This window comes from Corapipo altera, unplaced genomic scaffold, assembly GCF_003945725.1.
Source record: "Corapipo altera isolate COAL_440 unplaced genomic scaffold, ASM394572v1 22b, whole genome shotgun sequence".
Classification (NCBI taxonomy): Eukaryota; Metazoa; Chordata; class Aves; order Passeriformes; family Pipridae; genus Corapipo; species Corapipo altera.
This window is the reverse complement of record NW_020884876.1, coordinates 21,100,804-21,119,693: the sequence shown is the minus strand read 5'-3', so window position 1 is coordinate 21,119,693 and position 18,890 is coordinate 21,100,804.

Here is an 18,890-nt window from a genome sequence, read left to right as displayed (position 1 = left end):
GGATGCTTTGTTTTGCTGAAACTCAAATTCATTAAGTGTCAACCTCTCAGCTGAGAAGCTATCTAGAAGGAGGAAGAGGAGAAGACAGTGAAGGATAAAACTCAGTATTAAGATGTATATTAATGGGTTCATAAGGGTGAACAGAATAACTGTGTGAGAGAAGGAGTGCAAGGGGGATTTTGGGGAGATTGTAGGAGGGAGTTGGTCCAGTTTCCTTATATAATCCTTGTCCAGCATTTAATCCTGCTTGACAACTACACTCTGCCACACTTGCCTGGAGGATTAAAGAGGGGATCCTATTTTTTTTTCTTTTTTTTTTTTCCTTTCTTTTCTTCTTTCCCTTGCTGGATGCCTTTTCTGGAGCATCAGCCCAACTTGACTGCAATGCGCCTGCGTAACGCAATGTCCTGAGCCACGCTTAATGTGTCCCCAGGAAACCTGGCCCCATGTCTGCTGGGACCAAATTTCAAGGCATATCCCTATTAGCTTATTTTGATGTTTTTATCTTTCCGTGATCGGGAACCATTCTCTGCAGCCAAAACAGACACTTTCCCGATGGCATCAAGTGAATTTTTAGCTCTCCTCTGAGGAGAGGACTTCAATAAAAGATGAGGCCGCTCGCCACGCTGACTGGCTGGGGCTCTGTAACGTCTCCGGCGGTTCCTGCCTTTTGCTGTAAGTTTACACTTGCATGAACATTGGCTCGGCTACCCTGTGTTGCTGTAAGTGGAGGTTTGCACGCAAACATGGTCTCCACAAAAGCCACCTCAGGCGAAAGCACTTCCCACACCAGTAAAATGCAGTGTCACACGGGGTCTCCGGGGTGTAACTCTGCCAGTGGTTTGGCAGTGGCTCATGTTTTAGTCATGAGGGATGGGAGTCCCTTCCCTCCCACCTCCCCTCGACCAGGGAGCATGGCAGGTTTGCTCAAAGACACTTGAGAGCAGATTGCCTGTGGTTTCTGAGGAGGGGCACATCATCACAACAAAGTTTGTCTCAGCTGTGGGAGCACTCGTTGAAGGTTTGATACACGCGAACCTTGTGCTCTGCAAAAACACCATTGAAGTCCCACTCCCATCCTTAACCTCGTGAGCTCCCACCTTCACTTGCCTCAGCTATGAAGAAATAAAATGTAAACAAACACATCAGTTTTCTTCTGGAGCCTGGGAGGTGCACAAGGTCTGTGGGTCATTCAACCTCCTCTTCTGAAGCTGAAATGACTGAAAATCCATAGGAAATGCCAAAATGGGAGGACACACACTCACAATAAACGAGGTTAGGTTTTGCCCCTCCTGAAACCTCCTGGGTTTCTTTTATTCATGAGGCTAATGTTTCTGTCTGCTGCCCTTAACTACAGGTTGGGAAGCTTTCTGTTTCTTCAGGGCCACCCCTGCTCAGTGGCAGCATACAGATTAAGTGCTGGAAACATCCCTGGGGTGCAGCAGCTCCCACCAGCATATGGATTTTTGCTCAAAGTCTGTAAAATCCAGGTGGAAAGATGGGAGTCTTGCATGCCATGAAAATATACCTTTTGGCTTCACCCGAGGTGCATGTTTTATAGAAGTGTGTGCAGAGATGAGGAGGACCAAGTGAGAAGGCTCCACAGCAGGTTTGGGACAGAGGTATGTTTGAAGATGGCATCACAGAGAGAAAAAACACTGGCAAGTCCTGTGAAGTTGGTGGAATTACACTCTGAGGTATTTTAATACTGATGCACCCAAAATGGGGAGTAATTATATATATGTACCACTTAGTTTCTACCTGCTTTGTGGGAATTTCAAAACAGGCTGAGACTGTTCCACATCCCAGGTGGAGGGAGCTTGGCTGGATAATAATTTCCATGGGCTGTCCTGCTTGTTTCCTTGAGCCATGCAGCCATCTGCAGACAAAGTCCTGAGGGAGGCAAACCTGGGAGACGTGTTTGAATCTTATGCTGAAGCAGATTACCAAAGGAGAAATGCTGGAAATTTTCAGGAGAGGAGATCTGAGGAGTTTTAGGAGGCTGCAGAGAAAGGCAGCCATGGAGGGGAGAGGGATACTCGCAGCAAAGATAGCTGCAACTGCTTAACTGAAGGGGAGGTGATTAGCTTTGCAATATATTTGCAGGAGGACTGACTTTTGGCCAAAGATTTAATTTTTCTAAAGAAAAATTAGCCGCGGCTAATCCTTCCGCTGCTGTCAGCACTGCAGCAAAGTATGTGGGAAAGTGCTGCTACTGCTGAAAATTGGAGTTGATAGAGGGGAAATTTTTCAAAAGAAGGTGGCTCCTTGGGGTCCCGGGACCCACTGAGTTTCAGGCAAGTTTATTCAGTTTCTCAGGAGCTTTTGAAAAATTATTTAAATTCTCTCCCCTCTCATTATCACAGGCTCCGCAGCAGATATCTCAGGCTTCTATAATCCTTAAATCAAATATGACAGCTTCTCTCCTGTATCAGTTTTCATTCTCACACTGACTTCAGGATGGATATTTCTCTTCCTCCTTGTTACCAGTGGACTGATGTTAACCATTTTAAAAGAAGCAACAAATATTATGTTTTTGTATTCAGGCATGCCAGCTAATGTCAACTGCTGCAGCTTTGGGTAATTCTGTAGGTTAAAAAGGCAGCGCTCTAAAAGGAAAGCAAGAGCCGTGCTTAATGCAGCAGTATTATTTATGACTCTATTTGCTTTCTGTTTTCCAAAATCTCCTCCATAAAGTCAACACTTGGCATTAAAATCCATCTTAAGATATCAGGCTGAAGTGTGTTAGGGAAAAAAACAATAACTTCCAGTAGCACATTTTCATTAACCTGGAACTAAAAAAGTCCACTAAGAAATAGTGAAATGTTTCTTTAAAACCTGTTTTTCACCTTTCCATACACATTTTCTCAAGCAGTTTAATCAGGCAAAAGCGTTCTTTATAATTTGACTTTTTTTTTTTAATTCCTACAGTGGTTCCTGACCTTTTGGAAAATTGCTCATTTACAGTGTTGTAAAGAAAGTGTTGACAGTTATTTATCAGGTTATGTCATGATTTGGGAAAACCAGCCCTGATTTACTTGTTCCATTAGAGACTGCATCAGAGGAATGAACGAGCATTTTTCTATAGCATCACTAAGTAAAACCAGAAAAGTCTCTTGGTCAATTTTTTGAGTTAGTGTACATGAAAAAGTAGGCAAAAAATGTGAATTAGATTGTTAATAATAAAAATGTTAATTTTAAATCCAAAGTCATTTAAAATACCTTGCCCTGGTGAGTTAATATTCGCTCATTAAGACCAATATTCAAAAATCTTTCCTATATAGCACTGTGCAAACTGCGTAACCAGGAACAGGAATGGAGAGATGTTCAGAGCCCAGTGCTGTGGGAAGAGGTGCAGTGGGGGATTGAAATGAAAAGACAATTATTTCGTTTTTAAACCATTCTTTAAATAAACGGGAAGCTCTGCAGGATGCAGTGAGAATCACCTCTTGGGGTCTGGGAGGGTGAGCTCTGCCACCAAATATTTCTTTACCGGGTTAATCCCTTTGGGAATTCTCATGTGCTTAAAATGAGATGCCTGCTTGAGTACCTTTCCCAGTCAGAGCCACAGCCAAGAAATAACAATGATGTTGATAGCAAATGCAGCAGGAAATAAGTTGAAGATGAGGGGTGTTCGGCACCCTGTGACTACCTGTGTTACTGGGCATTTGCACATAATTTCTAAGGCTTCCTCCAGCTCCCTGCAGAATCCTACTTTCATTTCACCTAAATTATCATTCCAGCATATGGGGTGATTTTTTAAAGTAGGAAAAAAACCTTATAAATACATCTAACATCCAATTCTCCATCGCTCCATCCATTCCTCATTGATTCGTAACTGGAGAGGTTCAAGAAGTGCTCAAAAAGGACTGATTACAAAGTCAGGGAAAATGAGACATTCTCCAAAAGGGCTTCTTATCTGCTGCTGTTTGTACTGCCTTGCTTTTCCTGCGACTCTGGACCATGCCCATAATAGTTTTGCACTTTTTTTTTTTAACTCAAGAACTTACTGAACAGACTTCTTATTCTGGGAAGATCCTTTGAGAGGCTGGAGGTATTTTTTGAGAGTCGTTCCCTTAGTGCTTATTATGAGCAAATATTTTAGAACTCCAGTTTGACAGTTTTAAGTAAATATAACTCTGGTTTCACTGCACAGAACGAATCTGGATATTTCACCTGTAGAATAAAAGAAGGGGGTCTCTTCTAGGTGCTTATAACCCCTAACCTCTATAACCCCTAACCTCTGTAAGCAAAATCTCTTTGCATTTTCTATTTTAAAAAGAGTTTATGAAAAGTATTTACATCTTGCATCGTGTGCAGACTAAAGTAGAATGTAGGCTAATTGTATTTTGTGGTCATGTTAAACACAGCTTTTGATGAGAGTCTCGATGTAGATGTTAAGTGAAGCAGAACAATAGCAGGAAAAACTTTAAACTCATGTACTTTCACCTTTCCTTTAAGTTCTCACTTGAGAATGAAAAATCAGCAGTAAGGGCAGACAACTGGATTGTGTTTTGCAGTAGCAAAACATAATGTGAAATGTTCTCATTTGGGCAAAAAGAGGTTAAAAAATACCAGATTGTGGCATAATTACCAAATTACGACACCTAATTTGTAGGTTTAACTTGCTAATTATGTGTGATACATGGGTGGTGAAGGAAGAATACCAAGCACTAGAAGCTTTCCTTTTGTCTTTGGGAATTTGTTTTGATTAGGAGGAGGAAAAGGAAAAAATCTGTCTTTACCACATGCAACATTCAACTGAGCCTTATTCTCTTGTGTCAGGTGGAATAAAAAACAGCTATACGGAGTAGTGGGTGATGTGTTCGTTTTAAGAAAAATAGAGGGTGTGATAGGCATTTTGTGGAGTTTAGATGCCTCTAATATATGTACATATGCTTTTGGGAAAAAATATTCCCAGAGTGAAGAATAGCACCCTGAAGGTTTTATTGCTGGAGTGTGTTTCCAACAGCTGTCAGGAGTGCCAGTGTTGATATTTAAGATGAGTTCGTGTGTAAGTGCCAGCCCTATCTGCACAGTCACTCCGCTTTTTTTTTTTTTTTTCCCCTCCCCTTTGTAAGTAACTGTCAGTATTTACTAGTCAATATAAAGCAGGACTATTTCCCTTCTCAAAAATGTATGCTTTTAAATTAATTCTGAGGTAGGGAATATACCGTTCTCCTTTGCAGTTGACAGGCAGGGTTAATATTCTTGCAGCTGAAGATCTGGGGACTGGAGCAAAATGCAAATGGCCACGGAAGAGACGGATTGAGAAAACGGCTGCGTGTGAACTTGACAGTAAAAGAAGCAAGAAGGAATGAAATGACCTACATTTTGCTAGAGCAAACCTGGTTGTTAATGAAAGAGAAAAGCATACAGTCATTTGTACTTTTATGTGTGTACATTCATAATGCTCACACTTACAGCAAAACCACAATCTGTCTTGAAATCATTCTGAGATATTAAATAGCTTTCTATACAGCAGATGCATTTGAGCTGAGTCTTCTAGGACTGCAGCAGTGGACTTGAAAAACTCAGTCAATACTGGCAAAATGTGAAGCACTGCCTTTTTTGCTCATGCACATGTTAACATTTTAATTGCTAAAGGAGATGTTTCCCTGCAGCACCTAGCTTTGTTTTATTTAAAAACAAACCAATCTAAACAAAAAAAACCCCACCAACCACAAAAACCTGAACCTGGCAACTATTTTCATTTGTGCTTCAATTTTAAGAACTTGCAGCCATTTAGTGTGTGTGGGGGGGTGTTGCAGCATACTGCAATTAGCAATAACACAATGCACTCAAACGAAACCCTCTTCAAATCAATAGCAATCCTGATGCAAGACTGATTTAAATTCACCTGAGAAACATATTTTACCTTGGAGATAAGAGAACCAGTTACACTGAGCTTTGTTGCATTAATAAGAATAATTACATATCGAATTAAATACATTCTGCTCCACATACAGCACATTGCAGCAGCAAAACCCTCATTAATAAGAGATGCAGAAATGTGTTGTATGGAAGAATGAAAACTGAACAGGGATTACAAAGTCACTGTTTTGTTTGCAGGTTACCCTGACTCTGCTGTTATTTTTTACCTCCCATAAATTCAAACTCTTAAAAAACCCCTGATTATGACAATATTTATTGTTACTACAAACAAGAGTTACAGGCCCTATTGTTGTACCTTGGAAATTAAGCCAACTCAGAGTTTAGAGAACGTGTGGGAGGACTGGTACAGTAATTAAGGGACGTCTCATTCATTCACAGCAATCTTTATTTCAGGGAATTGTAACCATGCTCAAAAGTCTAAGAAATAAATATGTATAGTTTTAGCGAATAGGTGGCAAATGTGCATTCTGAAACAGAGGAAAGGCTGAAATTGAAATGTCATAACCAGACAGGCAAATGCAGTTTCCAGCATGCTCTTGTATTTGCAGACGCATTCTTGTGATAGCAGATCCACTTTCAGTTTTGCTTATTTTCTCTTTGGTCTGGTGTGTGGAGTTTGAAATACCTCAGGTCAGTTACATCCCTACTGTCACAAGAACGCTGGAGCTCACTACAACTTGAAGGGGGTGTCCTTTCACAATGCAGTGGGATGGGGGAAGTGGGGAGTAGGAAGGGGGGGGGCGATATTGAGCAAATATTTAAGGAAAAGAGAACAGAGAGTGTGGAGTAGCTACACTGCAGGCAAATAATCTGCTGCAATCTAAGGAAGCAAGTGAGGTATCCTGTGCCATTCCTGCCTTTCCCATTTTATTTAAAGGCAGTGGATTTCAGGGGAGTAAATTGCTCTGGCTAAACTCTTTTGTTTGTTCATTTAGATGTAATATGCTCACAGTAGGGACAGCAGAATCTGAGAGGCTTTCCAGTGTTTGAATTGCACGTGTAGACACCTTCATAGCTCCATTTTCCCTGGCTAATGTTGATTTCCCTGTGCAAACCACGTTTGCTTAAGGAGGTTACACCTTTCAGGGACACCCCTCATGTCCCACAGAGAGCAAGGAGAACCCTCTCCCAGACATTGTTGCTTTAGTGAGGAGAAAAGCTGCACTTCCAATACATATCATAATTTTTCAGTTTTTTCCCCCAGTTTTACCTTGTGTGGCTCAGCATGAGTGGAACGTGTTTGATTTCAACCTAATTATTTTTTATATATATTTTAAATCTCAGATGTTGAGATGATTTACATTAATTAAACTTCATTTGGCTTTAAAATTGTCATGTATCAATTTTAGCAGCGTTTATAGGGAACAAGATAGAGAATTTAAATTACACGCCATATGGGGCAATGCTAGGGACATTTGCTATTGTGTTAATTGCTTAGAGCTACATTTTCTATCCTTCTGAGTGAGACATTTGCTCTCATGCTTGCTGAATTAGGTGAAGACTTTCCTGCTAAAATGGAGTATTTACAGATTTCTCTCCCTCCTGCTGGTTTTTGCTCTGCTGCAAGGATCAGCTTTACAGAGGGGCTCTGCTGCCATTAGTACCAGCATCACCCCTGCCTTTGCTGGAAGGCAGAAGTAAAAGAGCCTGAGGGGTCCATGGCTGACACACCAGGATCCCACCAAATCATCTTGGGGATAAGGAACCTGCTATCTATGAAAGTAAGCATTCTTCACCGCCAAGGCATGCTTTGTTGGATCTCAAAATGAGCCTGAATTTTCCAACCCCAGTTCTGAGAGCTCTCATTGTCATCACAGTTGTGTCCTGACTTTGTTGGCAGAAAGGGACAAGCCCCACAGGTGATCCCCAAGCTGCTTCTGCTGCAGGGGAAATAACATTTGCAAAGTGCAGATACCAATTTGCAAGTCTGCAGTGTTGGCAAAGTGGTGCCAGAAGTGTTGCTGCGGAAGGGGCTGGAGTGAAAACCAGCAGGCTCCTATGGATGAATTTGTACAAACAGGGGACATGGATGGCACAACTGGCCTGGGAGGAAAGGGCTTTCAAGGGTGAGCTGCAAGGCAAGGTAATATCACCCTTTTCCTAAAGTTTGCAAGTGATGTTTTTGAGTAAGCCTACTGAACCAGAGTGTTTTAATTTGTGGGAAATCAAATTTAAATGCCTTAACAGCTCAAAGAATATAGATTAGTGAGTAACATCCTCTTGAGAACTTTGGGATTAGGGATCCTCTCCTGATGAAACATATAACTTTTTCTTGACTCCTTATAAAGGTCCACATCCTTCTTGAAATAAGAGATAGAGAAGGGGTCAGATGGTTAGAGGAAAATTATTCAGTATGCTCAGCAAAGCTTTCCTCCTTGGAGACCTCTCCAGGTGAGCACTCAAAATCTGAAGAGGATGAAACCAGAGGTCTTAGTCCCATTCTGAATCCCTGCCAGACAGAGACTTTTGCAAAAAAATCCTTCCAAATATCAGTACAAATCAATTTGCCATGCAAAATCAGAAAGCACTTGGAGGTTTCCCCACAGCTGGCTTCAAAGAACTGGGCAAATAAAACACAGAAAGCTGTTAGGGAGGTGGTATGTGCAGCTGTATCTAGCAGTTTTCAGTATCTTTCTGCTTATGTCTGATGCTTCCTGCTTGGCAATATGGCAATATTGTAATGGGATTCTCCTATATTAATATTTTAAATGAATAAATAAATATCTGATGAGATACTGTGGATCTCTGCAATCTTTTCATACATTCAGTGGAAGGTAAAAAGAGAATTAAAGATGAGATTAAAACAACCTGGGTGATGTATTTCTCTGGGATGTGGTAAAGTCTCTAGGTATTTATGCTGTGCCATCAATGTTACAAGTTACATCTATATTAAAGAGCATGTGTGTGTATCTCTCTCTCTCTCTCTCTTTCCATAAAGGCCATGAAGGCTATCTGTCATCAAGAAGGGTCCCAATTTCTGCTAGAACAGTTGTAATAATAATGATACTCTATGGAAGCATGTTTTTAAAGCATCACTGGATCATAAGGTTTTCACTTAATTTTGGTCTGAATCTATTTTAGGAAATAAGTCAGCTGTACAAGGGTTGGAAGTCTTTTTTCCCTTACATTTGGGGGAAATGTAAAGCATTTTTTTCCTCTATGGCTCTGCATTGCAGAGTCCAGTTCTTGCATGAGAGGATGCTGAGCCCTTATCCACAGTTAGCGAGAAACACAGGAAGAGAAAAGATGATGGAAAGAAACTGCCCAATCTCCATTAATAGAAGTGGAATCTCCAAAAACCTGTCGGAAATGCCGCCATACTCCAGGGCAAATATTAATCCCAGCATTATAACTACGTCATTCTGCTCTTAACATAGATCACACCTGCTACACTGAGTTTATTCATAGAATGCAGTGCCTGATTTCTGCAGGACTGGGCAGGAGCCTCAGGAATACCCTGCATTAACCTGACTCCTCCTAAATCAGGAATAATACTGGTACAGACTATGCCAGGGCCATGCACTCAGACAGCTCCTTCCCCTTCCATTCAGATGTGCTGGAGATGGAAGGTTTGGGGTTATATTCTGCTCTCTCTCAGCTGAACATTTCTGGAGGTCCACGACACTATTCCCAGTTCACCTCATTGCCAGTGTGAAGAGGATTAGGCATTTTAGGTATAACCACTGCATCTTGATGGAGTTTCTCCAAATGAAGTCACGTGTGAACTAAAAAAACCTTTTTTCATCTAGGAACGAAATGCATGTTTATTCTGTTTTGTTTTTTTTTTTTTTTCCTGATGAGAAAATATATTCATCTTTCCCTGTTGTACAGCACCCCATGATTTTGTAGAGGACTGGGGGAAAAGAATGGGTAACCCCCCCAAACTTGTAATTCATAGGTATCTCTGTCATGTCATGTCACAACATGACTGAGATTTCTTTGAGTAAATTCTGTATTTAGGCACATTATTTCTTTCCTGTATCTAGCATGGAGCTTTGTTCAATATTTCTAAATGGCAAACATTTTTCTTGATGCAAAATGTACAATTGACAAACTGCCGTTGGGAAAGGCAGAGTTATTTTCACCAGGAAAACTCTTAATAAGAATAAACTATGACATCTAGTCATTTTTCAAAGTGTTTCTCACTGAAACTTTAATAACTTCCTGCTACATTTCCTAAGTCATTGCTCAGCATCTACTGTGAACCTTCCTACCAGGCAGCTGCATTTTGCAAAAGTCTCATCATATTTCGGCCAGATTCTGCCTTTGACCTTCAGCTGTGTGCAAACAGAAAGCTCCCAGCTAAACACTGGAGCCCTGTGGCCTCTGGAGTCAGCAGCTCCCCGTAGCTGGAGCGAGGAGCCACAGGAGGAGATAATTGCCATGTAGCTTCCAAAACGTTTTTTCTGCTATCTGCTTCCGTGTTTGTGCTCCGCTTTTCTGGCTACCTGTATTCATCAAATTCACGCTTGGAATAGGCTATTGGCTGCATGCTAATAACCCCTTGTTCTTTAATGTTCTCTTTCTAGTTAATTAATCTATTTATGATAATAGTATGTCTCATTTTGTGCATTCACTCTAGAGGGTGTGTTTGTATTATCCTGCTGTATAGTGTTGACTGGTCCTATTATCATTTATCATTAAAGGCAGCAGCAACACTCTGGCCTGGCCTGCCAATAATTTTTCAATTAATTGCTTAGTGGTTGCTTTTTCTTTGCTTTTGGGTTTTGCCAGTGAGTACAAGGTCTTTAAGCTTTCCATCTGACTTTTTCTTTTTTTTAACTTTGCAACTGTGCTTTTTTTGTGCTGAGGCATCTGAGGCCTGTGTATGGGAAAGCATCCAGGAGGTCAGGCAGGCAGGCAGGCAGGGTTGTGAGCCAGCAACACTTTGGAGTACACTCCTTGTGGGAGTCAGAGCTCGCGAGGGGCAATGCAGCATGTTGAAAGAACCAAGTCTGTGTCTGGCAAGGTGGCACACTCAGGCCTGGGGGCTGGGATAAATCATAAAGGCTCAAGGGATGGCTGCAGCCTTCGACATTTTCATGGAGTGTCTGAGAATGTTGATGCTGAATGCAAATCCCTGGATTCATCTTACAGGCGATCCCTCCGTGGAGCAGGGTGGCAGCAATAAGCTACAACAATAGGTTTGCATGTCCGAAGCTTTGCTTTAGCTCAGCCATGGGCCCCCTTGCCGTGGGGTAGCTGTTTGCACATTGGGTTCTCATTAACATTGGACCCACAGGGGCCATTTCTGGTGTCTGCACCCACCTTGGATTATTGCAGCATGTTAAATGAGAGCACGTGCCTGGTAACAGTAGCATATTGCTCCCAACTACCACTCTGCCACCGTGGCACACACGCTGCGAAGGACCACAGCTATCACCTAATGCATCTGTGCTTTGCCTGGCTAGGCTGCTGAATTAATGCTTGCATTTTTCTGCATTTCAGCCCTCTGGAGCCATCTTAAAAAGGATGACAGCACATGGATTTAGAAAGCGTAATAGCTGCAAGCCACTAAGTATGTATAACGAGGGGGTGTTTGTAAAATAATTGGAGCCGATGATTAGTAGAAATGTTTGGGTTTTGTTTGTTTACAAGCACTTCATTATAGGCTTGACCTGCTTACCTTAAATTAATTTTTGTTTCAAGCCACATGGCTACTCATTTCCTTCCACATTCTCCCAAGCGTTTTATTTTTAAGCAGATTCTCCTCTGGACTGTGTTCATGCCAAGTTTTGTCTTATGTTCTTTATCGGTACAACAATATGAAATATTTAATAAGAAGTTATCATTGTGGCCAATATAAAAGATTAAATAGGTCTGTCGATCTTGGTTCCTGAAGGAGGAAACCTGGTAGGCAGAAAGGATCAGAAGAAACAGCATCAAATATAGGGATGTAGAGTCAGATCAAAACATGAGAAGCTCTGCTTTGTGCTCAACAGCTTCTCCCTTTTGTCATGCCACAGGCAGGGGAGAAGGAACAGAGCTATATCTGAATCTAAATTTCCTGTGTTTGAAACTAAATTGACCTTCTCCTGCAGAAGAGGGGGCAGAATAGCAAGCCCTTGTGCAAAGGAGCGCTGCAAACCGGTCGTCACCTAGTTGGCACTTCTGTGCTTTTATTCTTGATCCTGTGTACCCTCAGCTTTTACTTCTGCCTAAGAAATCAGCTGGCTTTTACCCCACACTCCTCTGAGACTCCACACAAGTCATTTAAGTCTCCTTATTTTATTTTATTTTATTTTATTTTTTTTCCTGTTATGCTAAAACTCCTTCCTCCAAAGGGCGCTGTCAGCAGTGCGCGTGTGTACGGCAGCTTCCCGGCATGTCTCATGGAGGCCTCTTGGGGGATTGATGGGCAGGAGATGGCTCAGGCAGCTTTGCACAGGCAAAATAATGGTATGTCTAGACAGGAGAAATGCTGAAGCAACATTCCTGGCAACAGTGGTGATACCAGATACTGGATCATGCCCAACCCTGCCAGGTATCAAAGCCCCTTCCTGTGATTTGCTCACTGTGGTGCAGACATCTGCCTTTCCCAGTGGTTTGTTTCTGCCAGGAAGGAGCTTCTGTTTTGGCTGCCCCATGGAGGAAAGCTCTTTATTCCCGACATGGCTCATGCCAATGAACTTGGTGCATGCTGGCAACAGTGCTCATTTCTAGCTTGTGAAATAAGCACATTAGGAAGGGAATGGTTGTTGAAGAAACTACACAGCAGTATCCATAGCATGTAGGGATAATAATGTTTTAATTCTTGTAAAATAATGTACACGACAGACAGACGCGGCCTCAGAGAGGACTGATACTGCCTGCAGTCTGATAAGGCATGTGATTTTTTTTTCTATTTTCTTATCCATATGATTCATAGAAAGACAATAAAAAACATATTTCATTTTTTCACACACTTCAGTGTATGGCTTTTACTGTCAATAGCATTTGATCATCCACTTGTTAGCATCTTTGATGTGTTTCTTTGTGTACTAACAAACAAAGGCTGAAGTATACTGATTGCATCATTATGTTTTAAACAGCATTAAACAAGTAAATGTTATAAAGCTATGATGATTTAAAATTGCTATCGTGCAAGTTGGCCTTGTATGTGCATTACACTAGCATACATTTGTTTTATTTAGGTCAGCTATGTCATTGTTGAAGGGCAACCATGTCAGATTGCTGAGGCATCTCTTAGTACATAGAGTACCCTGTATATAAGGTGTGTATGGAGCCCACAGAGAGCCTAAGTTTTCAATGTTAGACATGCAGGTTTAACTCTCATCCTCTGCAAGGCAAGCCAGCCAGTATTTGGAAAAAAAGAAGCCATGTCTTTGGGCATGCAGGGTTGCCATTTTATAATCTGCAGCAGGAGTAGCAGATTCCAAAGGAAATGTAAGGTGAGTGGGAGCACCCCACTGGTGAGCTCTGCAAGCAATTAAACATCTCTGCAGTAACAAGTAGGGTGGAGGGGACGTCAGCAAAGGAATACCATGACAAAAGAGTTGTCTCCTAAGGAGATGGGTAGTTCATGATCTGGAAATGCAGTAAACAAGCAGCCTTCTGTGTTTGACAATGGCTAAAAGCAGATTGTGAAAGACAAAGGCAGCATTGAGACACACCACTGCTGCTTCCTTCCCCTGTACTGTTAGGTAGGGAGGCACACAGCTTTCACCTGTGTTTGAGAGATGGGATGTCCCTTTTCAGCAACTCAAGGCTTGAGCAGGTGGCACTGTAGTTGTTGATTAGACATACGAATAGGGGAGTAGCCATGCTGTATTCATTCCAGCTGCCTAAGAGAGATGGGAAGCAATATTATTTGTGAATGAGGAAAACAAAAGTTGCTGCATATTCCTTGTGGTTTTTCTCCTTCTATTGGTGAGCGTAGTGATGTCTTTCCTTCTGTCACACCACCTGCCTGCAGAGATGGAACAGGAGACAATGAAAGCTGTGCACTAGCTAGTCAGAGGCTAAAAACGCAATGGTCGGGGAGGAAGCTTTTTGCCAACATGGCTTTCTGTAGTGAGAAACTGAGGCTAGAGTAAGAGAATAGAAGTTATGCCAAAATGTTTGTGTGGGGTGGTGCCGGTGAAACATTCAGGGCAGGGAAAATTAAATGGCACAGGAGGGTCATGCTGCCACAGGACCCAGCTAAGACAGCCAGTCAGTGCCTGGCAAGGCTGTTTCACTCTCATGGGGAAGCAGGGTGTACCACAGGTCTGGAAGCTGCAGGGATGTTGTTTGCTGTAGATCTGGTCTGGGTCATTAAATGCCATGGTCATGTGCTACCTGGTTTTGGAGGCCATCTGCCTCTGACTACTCACACCTTGGGGGCAACTGCTCCCTGCCTAGCTGCATCTGTTTTTTTCTTTCAAAAGTCCATGGGAAGAGAAGTGAGGAATAAAGACCAGATTATCTGTTTCAAAGATATTTGTTTATATTTTGCATTAAAGTGTTCATATTTTTGAAAAAAAAAACCAACTTCGTTTCCTCTCTCCTTTTCAAATCACAATATGCCACTGCTTCTAGAGGAAGTTTGCATTTTTAAAAATTCAGTACTTTGAAATTAACTTTATACTCAAATAACCCCTTCCTCAGTCAGAAGCTCTTAACTTTTTGAAAACTAAAGAGAACTCAAGGGTGTTGGCAAGTGCATTTCTTCAAAACAGTCCCATGGTGCAGATTTGGAAGCATTTATGAGCTGTTTTGATAATCCCTCTACTGAGCTACTTTATAAATTTGGGTTCAAAAATAGTTCCCAGACTCTGGCCCAAGTCAGTTCAAAAATGAAATTTAGGCATTTAAATCATAAATCATCACGAGAAGAAATTCCTCCTGGTAATGAATAAACCCTTTCTAGAGTACGACTCCATGTCTTTGGCAGCAAGTCCATTGAATCCACATGTCAGACAACAAAGCAGACTTTGCTAACAAGAAAATCTCCTCAGCTTTGAGAATTAAAAGGCCGGAACACCCTACAAGTTGTACGTTCTTTGCAGTGGCCCGTCATCAAAGCCCAATATCTTATTCAGGTCTCACACACTGGTAGAGCAGTTGGCTATGTAAACCAGAAGCTCACAGGCATCCCTCTAGAAAGAGTGAAGTGTGATGAATTTCTTCTGTGTCACATCTCATACAGCAAAATCAAGAAAGACTTTTAAAGTGGTGCACAAAAACAAAAGCAAAAATAATTGGCATAGACAAGTTAGATGACCTACCTAATTTCACAGTAAACAGATTATGTGTTTGCATGTACACAGGGGAGAGGAGTTAAACACAGATCGTAACTTCAACAAGAGGGTGTGGTTGGTTGGTTTTTGCAGGAGAAGGGGAAACCTCACAGTTGGGTGACTGCAAACAGGTCACATGGTAACTCTGCATGTGCCCTCCACTAAGGTTGCCCCAAGAAATAGTTTAGACGTTCATTTTGCCTGAACCTGGATGTTTTAAACACTGTCACAGGGCTGGCAGATGGCAAGTACAACCTGCAACAGACAAATGTTTTTCTGGAGAGGCAGCCCCATTACCTATCTGGGTACAGAGCAGGGAAGACATTTCTACCCTCTGTCTGCAGTTTGCCTAAATAGTAAGTTGGAACCTCTCACCACATCACAAACTATGACATTTACATAAAGCTTTATGATGACATCCTTTTAACTGTGCATCCCTATCTTTACTTTCCTGTGTGGCACGGGATGGATGCATCCCATTGGGCTTCCTTTTCTAGCAGTTCAGGATCATCTTTTACATATTTATCCTTCACATATTTATCTTAGGGAGAGAAAAAAAAGGCACCAATGATTTGGTATTTCTTCTCTCTTTGTAACATGTGCTTGGCCTAGGGGTCTCTTCTTTTTTTCAGACTTGGTGGTGACTGGCTGCCATACAGAAATGTCATATACAACATACAGTTACCGATAGAGGTATGAGTTGGTTATTGAGTGCTGATATTTACAGTGGATTCTTTTGCACAGTACAGATTGCTCCCATTAGAGAGTCCCTGAGACAGTTTGCTCCACTGAGCAGTCATGGAACAGCCTCATTTTGAGTCCCTGAAGTACTACGTTCATCAGTCAAGAACCAAGGTATATGAGAGTGTAAAATTATACTTACCCAGATTTTTACAAAATACAGGAGGGGAAGTTAAACCACACTGGTCCCATTCCCAAAGCCATTTGTATGGCAAGCCTGAAGTCCCCAAAATGCAGTGCCCACAAATTAAGTGCAGGAGCCTCCCATTTCCTTTTGGTTAAAATAATCTCACAACCATGTCTTGCCTGTGGAGGAGGGAAATCCCTGCAAAACTCGATGAATTTATTTACCCCACTTGACTAATATTTGTTGTGACCAACACACACTTAAAGAGAGTGTTTCAAAGTCTTATCTGTTCATCAGTCATATTATTCACTCATTTTCTGTGTCATGGATTTTTCTGATCAAACCCATGAGGAATACATTATTTCAGACAGTTTTGTACTATTCACATCACCTCATCTCCTGTCATTTTTTTGTTCCTGTTGCACAGTATCAGATTTTTAATAATAATAGAATTATAGACTAATTTGTGTTCTAAAAGACCTTTAAAGATCATCTAGTCCAACCTCCCTGCAATGAGCAAAGACATCTTCAGATAGATCAGGTTGCCCCGTCCAACTTGATTTTGAATGTTTCCATGATGGGACACCTACCACCTCTCTGAGCTGCCTGTTCCACTGTTCCACTACCCTCATTGTAAAAAACATCTAGTCTGAATTTACCCTCTTTTAGTTTAAAAGCATTGCCCCCTGTCCTGTCACAACAGGCCCCACTAAAACATTTGTTCCCATTTTTCTATAAGAAAGTATTGAAAGGCCACAATAAGGTCTGCTTGGAGCCTTCTCTTCTCCAGGCTGAACAACCCAAACTCTTTCAGCTGTTCTTCATAGGAGAAGTGTTCTAGCCCTCTGATCATTTTTGTGGCCCTCCTCTGGACTTGCTGTGAGAGGTCTATGTCCTTCCCGTGCTGAGGATCCCAGACCTCTAATCCAGGTGGGGTCTCACCAGAGCACAGTAGAGGGGCAGAATCACCTCCCTTCGCCTGCTGGCCACACTTCTTCTGGTGCAGCCCAGACCACACTTGGCTTTTTGTACTTCAAGCATGCATTGCTCGCTCATGTCTAGTCTTTTATCCACCACTGATGCATCCCTTGCCGAGTCCAGCTCCAGCCATGATTTGGTCTTCCTGACCCAATCCCTACACAACCAGGCAGTGTCCCTGTATACTTCCCAGGTGTCTGTCCTTGCTTCCATTGCCTACACATTTCCTTCTTGCCCTTCAGTTTGAGTTGCAGGTCTCAACTCATCCATTCTAGTCTCTCACCACCCTTTCTTGATTTCTTACACCCAGGCATCTCAAGCTCTTGTGTTCTATGGAGCTCCTCTGAGGCCACACCTGGCCAAGGAGAGAGGTCTGTGCTGGGCAACTGCCAGGATTCTGCCTAATCCTGCCCAGCTCCTGCTACCTTTAAGTGGGGGGAGTTCAACTCCTGATCTCTGTGGCACCAGAGGGGCTCTTGACATGGTTGTAAGTAAACACTTGATTATGAGTATCATAACTTAATATTGAGTATATAAATAATAATTAATTAACTAGTTTACAAATATTGTCTGATTATTAAACACTTAACAATTAGTTAATAAACACAGAAATAATTATATAAGTGTAACATGTGAAACTGAAGATGCTATTTGACTGTTTTCTCCCTGAAAAGTGCCTTACTTCTCTGGGAGGGAGGAGCTGGTTCAGTCCTAGGTTCATCTGCAGAGAACGAGGGCAACCAGGCCAGTGGTGCTGCCCCCAAAAATTGCAGAGCAGGAACCACACATGTGCTGGGACACGTAATTTCTGCCCTTGAAAGAAGATGGGGGATGACCTGACCAGGGTTCACTGAATCCATGAGGAAGAACCCAGGCTGCCTGCACCAACTACGGTGCTGCTGCCTGCTCTGCTCCTGGCTGGGGACAGCCCTGCTGATCCTTAAGCTAGTTACAGGTTCTGCTCATTATAGCAGTGTGGGCTTTGATAAGGTCATAAGTCGATCACTGTCCTAAGAATATGAACTGTCATAATTGAACATTGTCTAAATAAGACTAATGAGTTAATGACTATTCCAGCTGTTGTACACACCTTAATAAAGAGTTATACACTTGAAGACAGTGTAAAAAGGCCAGGTTGAAAGGCGCTTTGAGCAACCTGGTTTAGTGGAAGGCATCCTTGCCCATGGCAGGAACTAGGAGATCTTAGGGGTCCATTCCAAACCAAACCATTCTATGATTTTATGAAAAGTTCCCTTTTCCCCACAGAATCTTTCAGACAGATAGCTCTATCTGCTGCATGCCGGCCTCCCAAACTTTGAGGACCAACATGACTGAAATCCCTCTGGCAGGAGTCTACACACTCTGCCCACCTCCTGGCTGCCTAGAACCCAATGTCTTCATCTTCCCACTTCAGTCTCTGTTTCTGTGCTCAAACACGCAGGACTCAGTCTCTACTCTGACTCCTGAGCCCATCCCCAGAAGTCTGTTTTCCCATAGGACTTGGACTATGTTTTTGAGCCCCCAAAACAGTCCCATGAGCCTGTTTTCAAGTCTGGAAAATGCAGGGCTTAGTGTCCATTTTCAAGTACAGAAAACACAGGACTTAATCTCTAGGTCTGATGCATCTTGGTCTTGATGCACAAGGACACATATCTCACTTGGTCTCCCTTCCTGCAGCCAAATGAGCTGAGATTTTGCATCCTTAAAACATCCTCCCCATGTCCATGTCCAAGTCTGGAAAACACAGGACTTAGTCTCTGTTTTCAAGTAATTGAAAATTAAGAACTTGAGTCCATGTTTCTGACCTTTACACACTGCCCAGCCCAGCACCCTCATCACTGACCCCAAGCCCTGCCAGCTCCTTTTCCAGGGAGCATTTCCAGGGAAATGCAGTTTGGTCAGGTGACAACACCTCCTGCTGTCCTCAT